Below are 15184 nucleotides of genomic sequence, written 5' to 3'. Positions count from 1 at the left end.
AAGATTTCTTTTGTTTTTTTAGACAAAGATGCCTAAAACATTTGCTGATTTTTTTTTTTTTTTTAGGAAAGTGATTTTTTATTTTAAAAACTAGCTAAAGATACCTTTTTTTTAGTGGATAAGAAAGATGGCCTCAAACACCCACTCTTTTTCTCTCCCTTCCCCATTGTCTCTCCCTATTTTCTCTCAATCTCCCTTCCCTGTCCATCTCTAGCTAACTCTTTTATAAATTTCCTCTCAAGGGATTAGTTGCTATCTAAGTAAATCTCCTCTCAAGGAAAGAGTTTCTATCTATTCCCCAAAGTTCTCTTAACAACTCACACACCTCATCCCACTTAACTTAAAGTCACCTATTATTGATATGAAGAACTATGCCATGAATACCAAAGAAGAAAAATTATTCCATGAATATCAAAAAAAGATTAAAGCAGAAGAGACCAAAGAATGTTTTTGAACGTGAATACCAACGGTTAACAATTAACCCAAAGCGTTAACTATGGAATATCTCCAAAAAGAAAGCTCTACCTCTTAATAAAAAACTCTGCTTCTTTTAGTAAGATAAAAGAAAATGAATAAACAACAAGGAAACCTTACGAGGAAATAAAAGAAGACAACAACAAACTAAAACAAACAAGGAAACTAAAGTCAGAATCCCAAAAGAAAATATTTATGCCCTTCTCTCTCTTTCTCTCGGTCTAAAACTCACAAAAGTTCAAGGAGATGAAAATAAAATAGAAAACATTGAAATCTGAAAATTTCTAGCCATAAACAAAGACACGCAGTCCCTCGAAAGAAAATTATTTGGAATAGATCCAAGCCCTTAACAAGTTGGAGTAGGTGGAGAGAGAAGAAAATAGGAAGTTGAGTAGCCTCTTTTAATAGAGATAATCACGAACCCAAAACAACTTTTTAGAAGTAGAAAAGAAACAGACGCATAAACATAAACATGCTCTTATCACAAAATTCAATGAGTAATCCTCTTTCTTTTTTTCTTTTTTTTCTACTTACAAACAAATATAATAATAAATGAATAAATAATGAAAAGAAATACTAACGGAAAAAGGTAACCAAAACAAGGCATATGGACAATTAAGAAATATTAAATCTTATGGAGTGATAGCACCACTTATGCACAAGGCATATGGACAATTGACCATTCATATATAAATTTGTTACAATGTATCTACAATGATAACCGTTCATAGTACCATGTTAACTATTTTGTTTACAGTGCAAATCAGATAGTCTTCATAGGAAGATCCATCAGATCCATACTACAAACTGATTTTAAAAAAGTGATAGAGAGTGGGGAAAATCAAATTCTGATTTGAGGCTAGATCTACTCAGAAATGAGTAGATTCGCTCTCAGATCAATAGCAGAGTCAGCATCAATCCAAAAAGCAGGAAAGAATAAAATAAACATAAAATCCTAGATGTAATAAAATAACTAAAAAAATAAAAGAAAAAAAGAATGAGAAAAATACCTGGCCAGGCCAGTTGGCCCTGCAAACCCGAGGCTTTAAAACCTTGCCCATATCAAGACCGGCTGAGTTTATGCCGTGTGTCCTCTTTTGTCTCTCTTCAAGTTTTGACCAAGCCTTGGCTTGGTTGGATTTCTTGATCTAAGGGTGGTTTAGAGCTAGGGTTTTCCTAGGTCTTAGGTTTGCTAACCGGCTTTTTCTCTCTCTGGGCTCTCTATCTTTCTCTCTGTCCCTCTCTTTCTTTTTCTCTGAGCTCTCTCTCTCTAAGATTTCTTTTTTCTAGTTTCTTTCTCTCTCTAGATTTTCTAGCCTCCCATATCCCACCTCTCTCTCCCATCTCTTCCCTTTCTCTCCCCCTTAGCATTCCTTTTCTTATAGACCTAAAAGGGATGTAGATTAGATAACTATTAAGAACTATGAGATTTTTAGGTGTAGAATGGATAACTACTAAAACCATGGGTGTGGAATGGATAACTTCTAAAACCTATGGGATTTACTAGGTGTAGATGACTAACTACTAAAAACTATGAGATTTGCTAGGTGTGGATCATAGGATTGGGACCATGGATTATGGTGGTCTATGGTTTAGGGGCCTTCTAAAATAGTGTGGTCCTAGGTTTTTCTAAGATTAGGAAAATCATGGAATTTTATCAATTTTAAAAATAGGGTGTCTACAGATTTATATCAATGTATGGGAAAGGCAAACAGTTCTAATCCCATTTCTTATTTCTATAGCTATTGTTTCACATTAGTGGAGCAGATAATGATATCAAAATCAGACAAAAAATAGGTGTGTTAAACACTGCTACATATTCAGCAGCATATGACCAATTATCTCATACATTTAGGATTTGACTCAAATAATGAGATCAAATGATGTTTGATCCACTTATGCAAACCAATGGCATTCTAAGTAAGCCAATGACATCATAATGATATCAAAATAATATCAAAATCAGATAACAAATAGTGTGTTAAACACTGCAGCATATTCAGCAACATATGACCAATTACCACATGCATTTAGCACCATGATTTGACTCAAAATAAGATCAAATGATGCTTGCTCTACTTCTGCAAACTAATGACATTCTAAAAGAGCCAATAACATCATAATGATATCAAAATCAGATAAAAACAATGTGTTAAATACTGCTGCATATTCAACAGCATATGACTAATTATCACACGCATTTAGCACCAATATTTGGCTCAGAAAATGAGATCAAATGATGTTTGAGCTACTTCTGCAAACCAATGACAGTCTAAGCTAGCCAACGACATCAAAATCAGATAACAAAATAGTGTGTTAAGCACTTCTGCATATTCAATGGCATATGACCAATTATCACACGCATTTAGCACCAAGATTTTACTCAAAATGAGATCAAATTATGCTCTATCTATTTCTGCAAACCAACAATATTCTAAGCAAGCCAATGACATCATAATGATATCAAAATCAGATAAAAACCAATTTGTTAAACATTGCTACATATTCGACAACATATGACCAATTATCACACGCATTTAGCACTATGATTTGATTCAAAATGATATCAAATGATGCTTGATCTACTATTTCAAACCAATGACATTTTAAGCAAGCCAATAGCATCATAATGATATCACAATTAGATAAAAAATAATGTGCTAAGCACTATTGCATATTCAGGAGCATGTGGCCAATTATCACACACATTCAACACCAAGATTTGACTCAAAATGAGATCAAATGGTGCTTGATCTACTTCTGCAAACCAATAAAATTCTAAACAAGTCAATAACATCATAATGATATCAAAATCAGATAAAATAGTGTGTTAAACACTGATGCATATTCATCAGCATATGTCCAATTATTACACACAATGAGCACCAAGATTTGACTCAAAATGAGATCAAATGATGCTTGATCTACTTCCACAAACCAATGACACTCTAAGCAAGCCAATAACATCATAATGATATCAAAATCAGATAAACAATAGTGTGTTAAACATTACTGCATATTCAGTAGCATATGGACAAATCACTCACATTCAGCAACTCAAAATAAGAACAAATAGAGCTTGATCTACTTCTGCAAACCAATGACATTCTAAGCAATCTTATAACAACATAATATATCAAAATCAGCTAAAGAATAGTGTGTTAAACGCTACTACATATTCAGCAGCATATGGCCAATTATCACACACATTGAGCATCAAGATTTGACTCGAAATGAGATCAAATGATGCTTGATCTACTTCTGCAAACCAATAACATTCTAAGCAAGCCAATGGCACAGTAATAATATCAAAAAAAAAAAAAAAAACAGTATGTGAAACATTGCTGCATATTCAACAGCATATGGCCAATTATCACTCACATTGAGCACAAGATTTGACTCAAAAAATGAATGAAGAGAGAGAGAGTCAGTTGCATAGTTCAGAATAAAGGTACAAACCAGTAGGATAATGAAATCTTCGTCAAGAAGCTCCGCGAGCGCATAGACAGGTATATATATATATCTATATCTCACACATGTTTGCTCTTCCTATCTAATGGTGGTTGGCTTTGGCTTTGGCTTTGCAGAGTGAATATAACATTGCCGGAGGTTGAGATCAGATATGAGCAACTCAGGGTGGACGCAGAGGCTTACTTGGGAGGGAGGGCTTTGCCCACTCTCCTCAATGCCACCCATAACACCCTTGAGGTGCCTACTCTCTCTACTACATGATTGTATTGGGATCCTACAGCAACTACTATATTTGAAAAGAAATATACAGAGAAAATACATTCGAACTTAAAAATCCTTGAATTCTTAAATTGTTCTCTTGAGAGACCTATAATGGCCTTAATAATTGAAAAGAAAAAGTATATAAAGCGACCATATATTTTTAATACAAAGAGGTCAGAATCACTCTCATATGTCAGATTTTAAATGCAGTGATTATAAGCGTGTCTTGGACTAGACTTCACGTTAAAAAAAAAAAAAATATGACATCCAAATTGACATCTAATAACTAGGAGTAATTATGGATTCCTCGAATGGTCTCACTTCAAACAATCGTGACCAAAAAAACCATTGGAATCACCTAAGAAAACATACAACTTTCTGCAATACCTGTGCTTTCAATTTAATATTCACTTAAGAGAGACATGTTGTTGGCAGAGCTTTATGAGTTTCCTGAAGTTGCTCAAGAGCAAGAAAAAGCCCGTGACAATTCTCAAGGGAATTACCGGCGTGATAAAACCCGGAAGGTGGATAGACAAAACTACTTCTCTCTCTCTTTCTCCCTCTCTCTCTCTCTCTCAAACAATGTGTGTTGGTCTGATGACAGGATGACCCTGCTACTAGGCCCTCCAGGGGCTGGACAGACCACCCTCCTCTTGGCTCTCGCAGGAAAATTGGACAAAAGCCTCAAGGTGGGTTTACTCTTCCTACAATTTCATCTTCAAAATTTGGCACTTTTTAGAGAGAAAAAGAGAGAAACTTCAGTTCTTTGGGTGCGTTTTGACAGGTTTCGGGCAAGGTGACGTACAATGGGCACAGTATGAGGGAGTTTGTGCCGCAGAGGACGTCGGTGTACATCAGCCAAAACGATCTGCACATTGGAGAGAAGACTGTCCGAGAGACCATGGATTTCTCTGCTTGATGCCAAGGCGTAGGAAACAGATATGGTTCGTCTCTCTCTAACAAACTCTATTTTTTGCTGCTGATTTTGTTGGAATGCTCTGCTTAAAAGCCACTGGTTTTTGTAGCCGTTCTTGCGGAGCTTTCAAGGAGAGAGAAGGATCAGTCCATAAAACCAGACCCTGATATTGATTTTTTCATGAAGGTAACATAGCAATGAAACAGACCTAACCCAGAAAGAAGTCATGGTATTAGCAGTCTCAATTCACCCACTGTTTCTTCTTCTTTTGTAGGCAATTACATTGGAAGGACAAAAATCAAGCATCCTGACCGACTATATACTTAAGGTTTGGCACCCCAAATAAGACACTCTCCTCTCCCTTTCTCCCTCCAACTCAAATTTAGATTAGCATATTTGGGATATGTTAAAGAGAATGAGATGTTTTAGTGAGAAAATTAAGTTAGGAAGTGTGTGCAGCTGCTTGGGCTGGAGGTGTGCTCGGAGACCATGGTCGGGGACGACATGAGGAGGGGGATATCCGGCGGTCAGAAGAAACGCGTCACGACAGGAGAGATGATGGTAGGGCCCTCGACTGCTCTGTTAATGGACGAGATATCAGCAGGGCTCGACTCCTCCACCACTTTCCAAATCTTAAACTGCCTCCGACAATTTGTTCATGTCTTCTCTGGAAGCCTTGTTGCCTCTCTCTTGCAACCGGCACCGGAGACTTATGATCTCTTTGACGACATCATCCTTCTCTGTGAGGGACAGGTTGTGTACCATGGACCGAGAGAATCAATTCTCGACTTCTTCCACATGATGGGATTCCGATGTCCCGAAAGGAAAGGAGTGGCCGATTTTTTGCAGGAGGTAAAACCTCTCTCTCTTACTGCAAGAGTTTCAATTGCCTCTCATTCTCACTTAACCCGTCCTATTGTTAAGGCAACCTTCTGTATCCGTCTAAGAGTTTACAGTCTACATATAGAATGACTTTCAATCTAGAATCTTGCACTACAGGGACTGAGAAACCAATGATGTGTCTGAGAAGCCAACGAAACTAATTGCAGACACTATAGTCTTTCTACGAGTCATGACTTTTATTTTGTTTGGGTAAATCAGGAAGAAAGCCCGCTATCCATTTTTCATTAATAAAAGATAGAAAAAATTATATCGTACTATCTTATAACCCTACAATAAGATAATTGTGTCATGAAATAAAGGAAGGTTAAAAACATTTGGAGGCCTAGAGCGCCAAATGGTGGCCTCCGCAAAAATTGTAGCCTTTTTGACAAGAACATCGACCACCAAATTAGCCTTACGGTAAACCTGGCAAATGAACCGTGAATGATTCTCGTAGCTTTCAACTCAGCTAATTTTGCTTTTAAACATAAAACTTTATCCAGTGGTTAATCTACTTTTACTATAGAGATGAGTATCCATGATTCAACACTTTGTGAACCTAAAGAGTTCCAATATTTTGGAACTCGGCATGGGCACTGGAATTGGCTATTGCTACAGCCGAAGCCGAATTACTCAAGTGAGTCCAAGTGAACACGTGTAAGTAGTGCACACAGATAAAAGAGCCCTTAAAAAACCCAAAAAAAAGAAAATAAAAATAGGGAAAAACTCAAACTAAACTAAAAACAATATAAAAATTCAAAATAATCTAAAATATATATATAAAACAGGGACATAGAAATATTCATTTAAAATTTAAGACATTCAGAATAATTCAAAAAAATATATATATATATAAAACCTTTCTTTTTGGGTAGTTCAGTGGGGAAGGGATCCCCTACTTGTGGCATGAACAGAACTAAAGACATTATGTTGTTGTGCCTAGCCACCTTGACCCCCTGGACTTCAGCCAAATTCCTAGAAAATATGAAAATCGAGCAAGAAAAACTCACAGATCATTGTCATACATCCAAATCACACAAACAGGATTTATACATGGATTCAATATCGAATAAAATTATCATATTTTTTAGTTTCTCAATTACCCTGAGCTTTAACCGTGTACTCAGCTGAATTTTTGAACACTGAACAATACCTTAATAACCAAAAACTGGACTGTAGGACACCTAGAAAATTTTGAATCAGTGTAATTCCAATATCTTCTGTCACTCTCATTTCTTGCAAGAGGTCCTCTGTCTCTCTCTCTCTCTCTCTCTCTCTCTCTCTCACTTGACTGCCAATACAGGTGACATCAAGGATCAAGAACAATACTGGTTCGACAAGAATCAACGCTACAGATATATCCCAGTACAAGAATTTGCAGATGCATTCCAGTCCTTCCATGTCGGCAGGGAGATGCAATCTGGTCTCTCGGTGCCCTATGACAAGTCCAAGTGCCACCCTGCCGCCCTAGTTAGAAACAAGTATGGCCTAACCAAGATGGAGCTCTTCAAGGCTTGCTTTGATAGAGAAGTGCTCCTTATGAAGAGAAGTGCCTTCATCTTCATCTTCAAAGCTATGCAGGTCCAACCATTCACTCTTATCTTCTTCCTCTGGTTTCATTTTAGATAGATATATAGGAGGACAGATAGAGAAACAGAGAGAGGATACTAATGGTTTCTCTCTCTTTCCCTTGATATTGAATGAAAGAGTTGGTGAATCATACGGTTTATCTATGAAAATCATTCATTTGATGGACCTTGTATTGCTCTTCACAGATAGCCATTGTCGCTACCATGACTACGACAGTCTTCCTCCGCACAGAGATGGGAAACAAGACCTTATGGGATGGGTCCAAGTACATGGGAGTTTTGTTCTTTGGGCTCGTGAACGCGATGTTTAATGGTCTAGCAGAATTGCAAATGACGATAGTGAAGCTGCCTGTATTTTACAAGCAAAGAGATGCAAAGTTCTTCCCTGCTTGGGCCTATACTCTCCCCACATTTCTCATGAGGATACCCATCTCTTTACTGGAGTCCTTCGTATGGGTAGCTATAACCTATTACTCAGTTGGATTAGCACCGAACCCGAGCAGGTTAATTCATCCTCCTCTGCCCTACCAAAGCTCATGAATTTTATTTTTTTTAATTTAAATTAATCTTGTGAATTTTGTTTGCTCTTTTTGTCTTTCTTTTCTTAATTGTAATGTTAGAATTGACAATGAATTGCCTCTGGTTTTCCTGTTTTCAGATTCTTTAGGCAATTCTTTTTGCTATTCAACCTGCATCAGATGTCTTTGTCTCTCTTCCGCTTTATCGGGGCACTAGGTCGAAACCAAATCATTTCGAACACATTTGGAGCATTTGCGCTATTGGTGATATTTGTCTTGGGAGGCTTCATTGTCTCAAGAGGTAATGTATCATGGATGTAGTAACATTTGATTATGTACAATGTTCATATTGTAACTGTCTCTGCGCTACTTTGCTTTAGTTTATATTACAAAAGTATGCACACCATTATAAATAAATTATTATCCAAATTTTGGCAGAGGACATCTACAGCTGGTGGAAATGGGGATACTGGTCTTCTCCTCTCATGTATGCTCAGAATGCTGTGGCTGTAAATGAGTTCCTATCAAATAGATGGATACAGGTTAACATGAAATATGCAAAAAATCCTTTTAAAACTTTTTGGGTTCATGTAGATTAGGATAAAAGAGTGCATGGAGGAAGTAGCTGACTATCTTGTACATGTGCAACAGAATGGTGTCCACATAGGCCAGCTACTCTTGAAGATTCGAGGGATTTTCACTGAAGCAAATTGGTATTGGATTGGGATTGGGGCTCTCATGGGTTACAACGTCCTCTTCAACATCCTTTACACCTTACCTTTAAAGTATCTTGACCGTGAGTACAACATTTCAATTTCACCTTTTGTTGTTTCTACTGTTAATTGATCGAAATGAAAAGAAGTTAATGGGAAAAAAACGTAAATTGTTTCATTATGCAGCTCTTGGGAAGCCTCAGGCATCTATCACAGAGGATACATCAGAGGGGAAGCATGAAGACCAAATTAAGGTCAATGGACATCTGAATGGAAAAGTATTTGGTAAGTAGAGAAGTCATAGAGGGAGATAGGCTCGTTTTCTCAACATTGAAAGTGTAGTTTGGATCCTATTACTTACCCAGAAAAATTTAAAAGGTCTCACTCTTTGTCATGTGTTTCTCTCCTTGTAGGAGACTCTACTACAACAAATGGAATGAAAGAGAAGAAAGGAATGGTGCTACCATTCAAACCGCTTGCATTGGCCTTCAAGGAGATCAAGTACTTTGTCGACATGCCAGCCGTATGTCAAGATCTTCTTGACCCAATTTACTAGTAGTAGTGGTAGAAGTAATAGCAGTTAATAGTGGATACTAAAATGATCCTGATGATAATTATGTCGATAGCCCCCAAAAAAAAGATAGTGAACTGAAAGGCCTAGGTGTGCAGGAAATGAAGGCTCATGGGGAAGAACAAGACCGATTGCAATTGTTGCAAGGGGTGAGCGGAAGCTTCCGGCCAGGCGTGCTGACATGCCTGATGGGTGTGAGCGGAGCAGGGAAAACAACACTCATGGATGTCCTTGCCGGGCATAAGACTGGTGGCTACATTGAAGGATCCATTTCCATCTCTGGCTACTCAAAGAAGCAAGGGACCTTTGCCCGTATTTCTGGTTACTGTGAGCAGAATGATATTCACTCCCCTAATCTCACTGTCCATGAGTCGCTCCTCTTCTCTGCCTGGTTGCGACTCCCAGCTGATGTCCAATCGCACACTCGAAAGGTTACACTCCTCAAATTCCAAATTTGATTGTCTTGTTTTGGGAAGTTCGGCAATGGGATTTGAACCTTGGACAATGTGTTGCAGCCCCTAATATCCTAACCACCAAGCAAAGCACACCAATGTAGAACAAATTCGATTATTGCACCCTTAGGAATAAGTATTAAGAGTTTTGTCTCTCCATTTAAAGCATCTAGGATTGTTCAATGGTCCAACACAAGAAAGACTATAGTGCTCGAAATTTTTCCTCAATCAACTCCATATCTTCCAAACTATATTGGACAGAAAATATCTAACTGGGATCTCTGCTAAATTAGCTATTGGCCTTTCCCTCGACTTAATTTTGGGCAGTGAAATTAATCCTGGTACAAAATCTCTAAATATTTCTACAATAAAGGGTCAAATTCTAGTTTCTTTTACGAAGTTGTATTTTCTTATAAAAAATGGAGCTTTGTCTAAGTAACTAGAAATTTATCATTGTGATACCCAGGCCTTTGTCGAGGAGGTAATGGAGCTGGTGGAGCTGAACAACCTGAGGGAGGCTCTAGTGGGCGTGCCAGGGGTCGATGGCCTCTCCACAGAGCAAAGGAAGAGACTGACAATTGGGGTTCGAGCTCATTGCCAACCCCTCCATCATCTTCATGGACGAGCCTACCTCGGGGCTCGATGCTAGAGCAGTCGCCATTGTCATGAGGACTGTAAGAAATACAGTGGACACAGGCCGCACCGTGGTCTGCACCATACACCAACCTAGCATTGACATATTTGAGTCCTTTGATGAGGTATGTACTCTCTCACGCGTGCGCGCGCACACGCACACAAACAAATACTTAGTTTTAGGAATTCTGCCTTTAATATGTTCTATCCATTCGTTCCTATGTATTCCTACAAACAAATTTTCATGTTCTCAGCTCTTCTTGATGAAACGAGGAGGACAAGTTATCTACGCAGGCCCATTGGGGATGAACTCACAACAACTCACCGACTACTTCCAATCAATCGAAGGTGTCCCCGAGATAACCTCAGGATATAATCCTGCAACTTGGATGCTGGAGGTCACCTCCATAGCCTCTGAGAATGGACTTCAGGCGGATTTCGCTAACATTTATGCCAATTCTCCTCTATATGAGTGAGTAGTTGCCTTAGTTCTTCTCTGTCTCTATGATGAAGTCACTCGTGATCCTCCCTTTTGATCTCCTTGGGAAATTTTAGTTTTCGTCTTAAGATTACTACTTCCCCCATAATTGTAGGAGGAATATGGCATTGATTGAGGAGTTGAGCAAGCCAACACCAGGGTCTCAAGACCTACACTTCGAGACCCAATTCTCACAGCCATTCATGGTGCAAGCTGTGGCCTGCCTCTGGAAGCAACACTGGTCCTACTGGAGAAACCCTCAATACAATGCAGTACGCTTCTTCTTCACCCTGGTAGCCGCCCTCCTGTTTGGCAGCATATTCTGGGACATGGGAAGCAAGATGTAAGCATTCTCTTCTTTCTCCATTTCTGGTCCAACAGAAAAAATTATGATTGAATTGTCTCGCAAGTTTCAAATTTTTTTTTAACAATTTTCTTTATGCTTCCATTTTTCTCAAATTTTCCAAAGCTTTTTCTTAAAATTTAACTATAAAAACTAGCACTTGAGAATGTCTTCTTAAACTACCGAACCAAGAATGTTCAAGATTGATATTTATATTGCCTTCCATGCTAGTACTTCATGCATTCCAACTCACTGTTGTTCTAACCTCACTGTGCTGCACGAATGGTCAAAACATAGAGAGCAGCAACAAGACTTCCTCAATGCGATGGGTTCCATGTTCTCTGCGGTTCTCTTCCTCGGGGTGAATAATGCATCTTCAGTTCAGCCAGTGGTCGACATAGAGAGAAGTGTATTCTATAGGGAGAGAGCAGCTGGGATGTTCTCAGCCCTTCCATATGCCTTGGGTCAGGTATGAAACAAATTCAACAACTCAGAACTTTGATAAAAAGAAAATACAGGTATATCTTTTGATGGCAATGGCAATGAAAGTGAAATTGTGTTTGTAGGTTTGGTGGAACTGCCTTATGTGTTTGTACAAACAGCTGTATATGGGGTGGTGGTGTACTGTATGATCGGATTCGAGTTCACTCTGGCAAAGTTCTTGTGGTTTTTCTTCTTCATGTTCTTTACCTTCCTCTACTACACATATTACGGGATGATGACTGTGGCCTTAACTCCCAATGCTACTTTTGCCTCCATTCTTTTTTCTGCATTCTATGGTGTATGGATGCTCTTCACTGGCTTCTTGCTCCCACGCACTGTAAGTGAATTACACATCTTTCGTTTTCCTGGTTATTTAATTTAAAATATAATTGCTTCATATTTTCTTGAAACTAGGATTCCAATCCAGCCAACATAACTATGTTTTTTCCTTCAAAATATCATGTTGTATAGGTTAGCTCCAATAGAGGACCACATAAGCCTTCCTTGTATGGCTCTTTATTACTTTCGTTAAACTTATGTCGAATGAAGTCTAAATTCTAAGTTCTTTCCAATTAAGTTATAAAAAACAAAGGTCAAATGCTATGACATTAGCAAAATAGAGAACACAACTTGCATAACAATGTATAGATCATTTGTGAGAACTTCATGGCCATTCCCATGTTTGCAGAGCATCCCCGGCTGGTGGAGGTGGTACTACTGGGGGTGTCCCGTCGCCTGGACACTTTACGGTTTGATGGTGTCTCAGTTTGGAAATGTGACAAAGCAGTTGCTCACGGCCGAGGGCAACCCCGTACCGCTACGCGACTTCCTCAATGCTTCATATGGATTTGATTATGACATGCTGCCTTGGGTTGCCTGTGTTGTTGTTGGCTATGCCATCCTCTTCGCCCTTGTCTTTGCCTTATCCATTCGCACCCTTAATTTCCAAGCTAGATGAATGTTTCATGATCCTCTCATTCACTTTATTGTTTCCTTTCTTCTCCCTTTCATTATGGAAATGAGTGTATTCACAATTTTCTCGCATGTATTTATCCATTTTTCTCCCTTGATATAAAGTCAGGTGTATTTTGGCTTGTAATGTCCCATCTCAATTCAATGAAATATGATTGAATTTTTGTGTACTTGATCAAGATCTCGTTTCCTTTGTGCTTGGTTTCATTATATTATAATGATACGGTGACATAATATCACTCCCCTTCTTTAAATGTCTCAACCTGCATTCTTAAGAACATAAAATTCCTATTTGGTGTTGACAAAGAAAATTACCACCAGACAATAACAATAAACAATATCATAGAAAAGAAATGACGAAATATTTTGTGTTGGAGATCATAGTCGACTCCCACAGTAGAGTAGAGTACACCCGTCGTCGCAAGACACCTGCCCAGGAGGATTCCTTTTCTTTAAAATTTTGCAAAACATCATCAATTCACCCAGTGTTCTAAAACCATGGCAAACTCGGGCGAGTCTTTGGGTCCAATAACAAAGAAACAAAAAAAAGGAATAATGATAAAAATTTAGAAATGACATAAATCAAGCAATTCTGAAGGTGTAACATAGACCTAGATCATCCACCCACCAATCTCAATCTGTATCGACCAATTTTGATCTGGATAGACAAGTTTTAGTTGTTTAAATTCACAATATGAATAATAGTTTAATCAAAAAAAAATTACTTAAGAACCCAGCTATGAGTAGACGCTTCCTGAACCATTTGTCTTATGTAAATTTTAAATTTTTTTATTTTATTTTTTAAGATTGACAATTGGGACAAAACATAGAAAATCTACAAATTTTAACCCATATGCAAATATTTACATGCGGGATTAAGTTTCCAGTATACTTCCTCTAGAGGATTGAATTGTTTTCGTTTTGTATTAATTCATAGGAGGTTTTTAATAGTTAGCCAACTAAAAAGCATTTTGGTCAAAAACCAATGATTTGAAACTTATATAAGTTACTGGTATTGAGGGTGTGGTTGGCATCGAGGGCGTGGTTAGAAGGGGTGAGAAAAGATACGAAGACGTATAGAGTCGTCGATGGTATGGTCTAAAAAAAGCAAAATTGCGAGATGATGTTGATAATAAGATACCCGAATTGGTCAGGCTCAACCGATTTGCCGATTCTTTGGGTGACAAACAAAAAAAACAAAATAATACTTTTAAATTTTGAAAGATTAAAAAATAAAAATAACAAAAAAATAAAGTTCCTCGTGTGATTCACCTATTTCTCTCACGCAAGTCACTCTGTACCAAGCCAATTCCAGGTTATGGACAAGAAGTCCCAGAGCATGATCAACGATTCATGATCTACATTGACATTTCTTGATCTGAACCTCCGATTTTTAAATCATCAAAATACAAAACCATCGTTCTTCTTCTAAATGAGGCAGAGAGGGGAGGAGGTAAAGAAGAAGCTAGAAAGTAAAAAATTCTTCTCCTTTTTTTCCTCCCTGTGAGAATGGGGACCTCATCGTCCGCAACACCAAAAACATATTCAAATTAGAACTTATCAAATGCCGAAGCTTGGGGCAGCTGAGGTCAGAAAAGAAATATCTATATAAACCTCAAAATGATGTTTTCTAGCTAATACCCATGCACAAAAAATTCACTTATCTTGAATGAAAATACCCTTCCCTCGTAGAACAAATTACTTTCGATAGAGAAGGCAGTCTGGCATTTTGAACCAGTGGTCCGGTGATTTTTTTTGCTGGAATGGGCGGTCCAGAGATTTTTTTTGTTGGAATGGGCAATCCGGTGTTTATTTTCTTTGTTGGAATGGGTGGTCAAGGCATTTGGAAGTTACTGTCCGATATTTTGGAGTTGCGGTCCGGCATTTCGAAGGGGCAGTCGGTGTTTTGATATGGCAGTCCGGAATTTTGGGAGTACATTAGCTGAGGAGTCCGGCGTTGTACAAATGCGGTCCAGCGTTTCTTTTTATTGAGATTCAAAAATGATTTCTCATGTGAAAGGAGGGTATTTTTGTCAAAAAAGATGTAACTTTATGAGTTGGGTGTATTAGTTATAAAAGGTGGGTTTTGAGAAAAATAAATGCAGAAAGTTTAGGGTAGGGGTAAAGTGTCTAAAAAGTATATTTTTGGGGGTTTTTAGTAATTTTCCCTATTTTATATATAATACTTCGATGTCTATCGAAATTAAAAGTAAAAACAATATTATAGGACTATTCCAAAAAATTATACTTTTAATTTTAATAGATATCTAATTATTATGGTTGGGAGACTATGCCAAGGTAGAGAATTTGATATCTCCATAACAAAATTTGATAAATATCTAATTATTATGGAATTTGATAAGATATCTTTGAACTAGAATTTAGGGAAAATATCTCCATATCATCTATTTTTAGGTTTTATATTTGA

The 15184-nt window shown here is 37.9% G+C and overlaps 1 pseudogene across 1 annotated transcript; it reads left to right on the top strand.

Moving 5' to 3' along the window:
* Positions 1–5092: 5092 nt before the first annotated feature.
* Positions 5093–12929, top strand: LOC148779382 (ABC transporter G family member 39-like; annotated as a pseudogene). Its single transcript, XR_016046611.1, has 17 exons — positions 5093–5150; positions 5232–5308; positions 5397–5450; positions 5582–6001; positions 7319–7585; positions 7780–8096; positions 8252–8412; positions 8550–8653; positions 8763–8907; positions 9011–9109; positions 9238–9347; positions 9494–9826; positions 10314–10605; positions 10735–10952; positions 11074–11301; positions 11599–12121; positions 12473–12929. The product of XR_016046611.1 is annotated as an ABC transporter G family member 39-like (transcript).
* The last annotated feature ends 2255 nt before the right edge of the window (positions 12930–15184 follow it).

Source organism: Amborella trichopoda, chromosome 12 (genome assembly GCF_054954075.1).
Source record: "Amborella trichopoda isolate Santa Cruz 75 chromosome 12, AtrichopodaSantaCruz75HAP2 v2.0, whole genome shotgun sequence".
In the NCBI taxonomy this organism is placed as follows: Eukaryota; Viridiplantae; Streptophyta; class Magnoliopsida; order Amborellales; family Amborellaceae; genus Amborella; species Amborella trichopoda.
The sequence above is the reverse complement of the archived record's forward strand: the minus strand, read 5'-3'. Positions and strand labels throughout refer to the sequence as shown.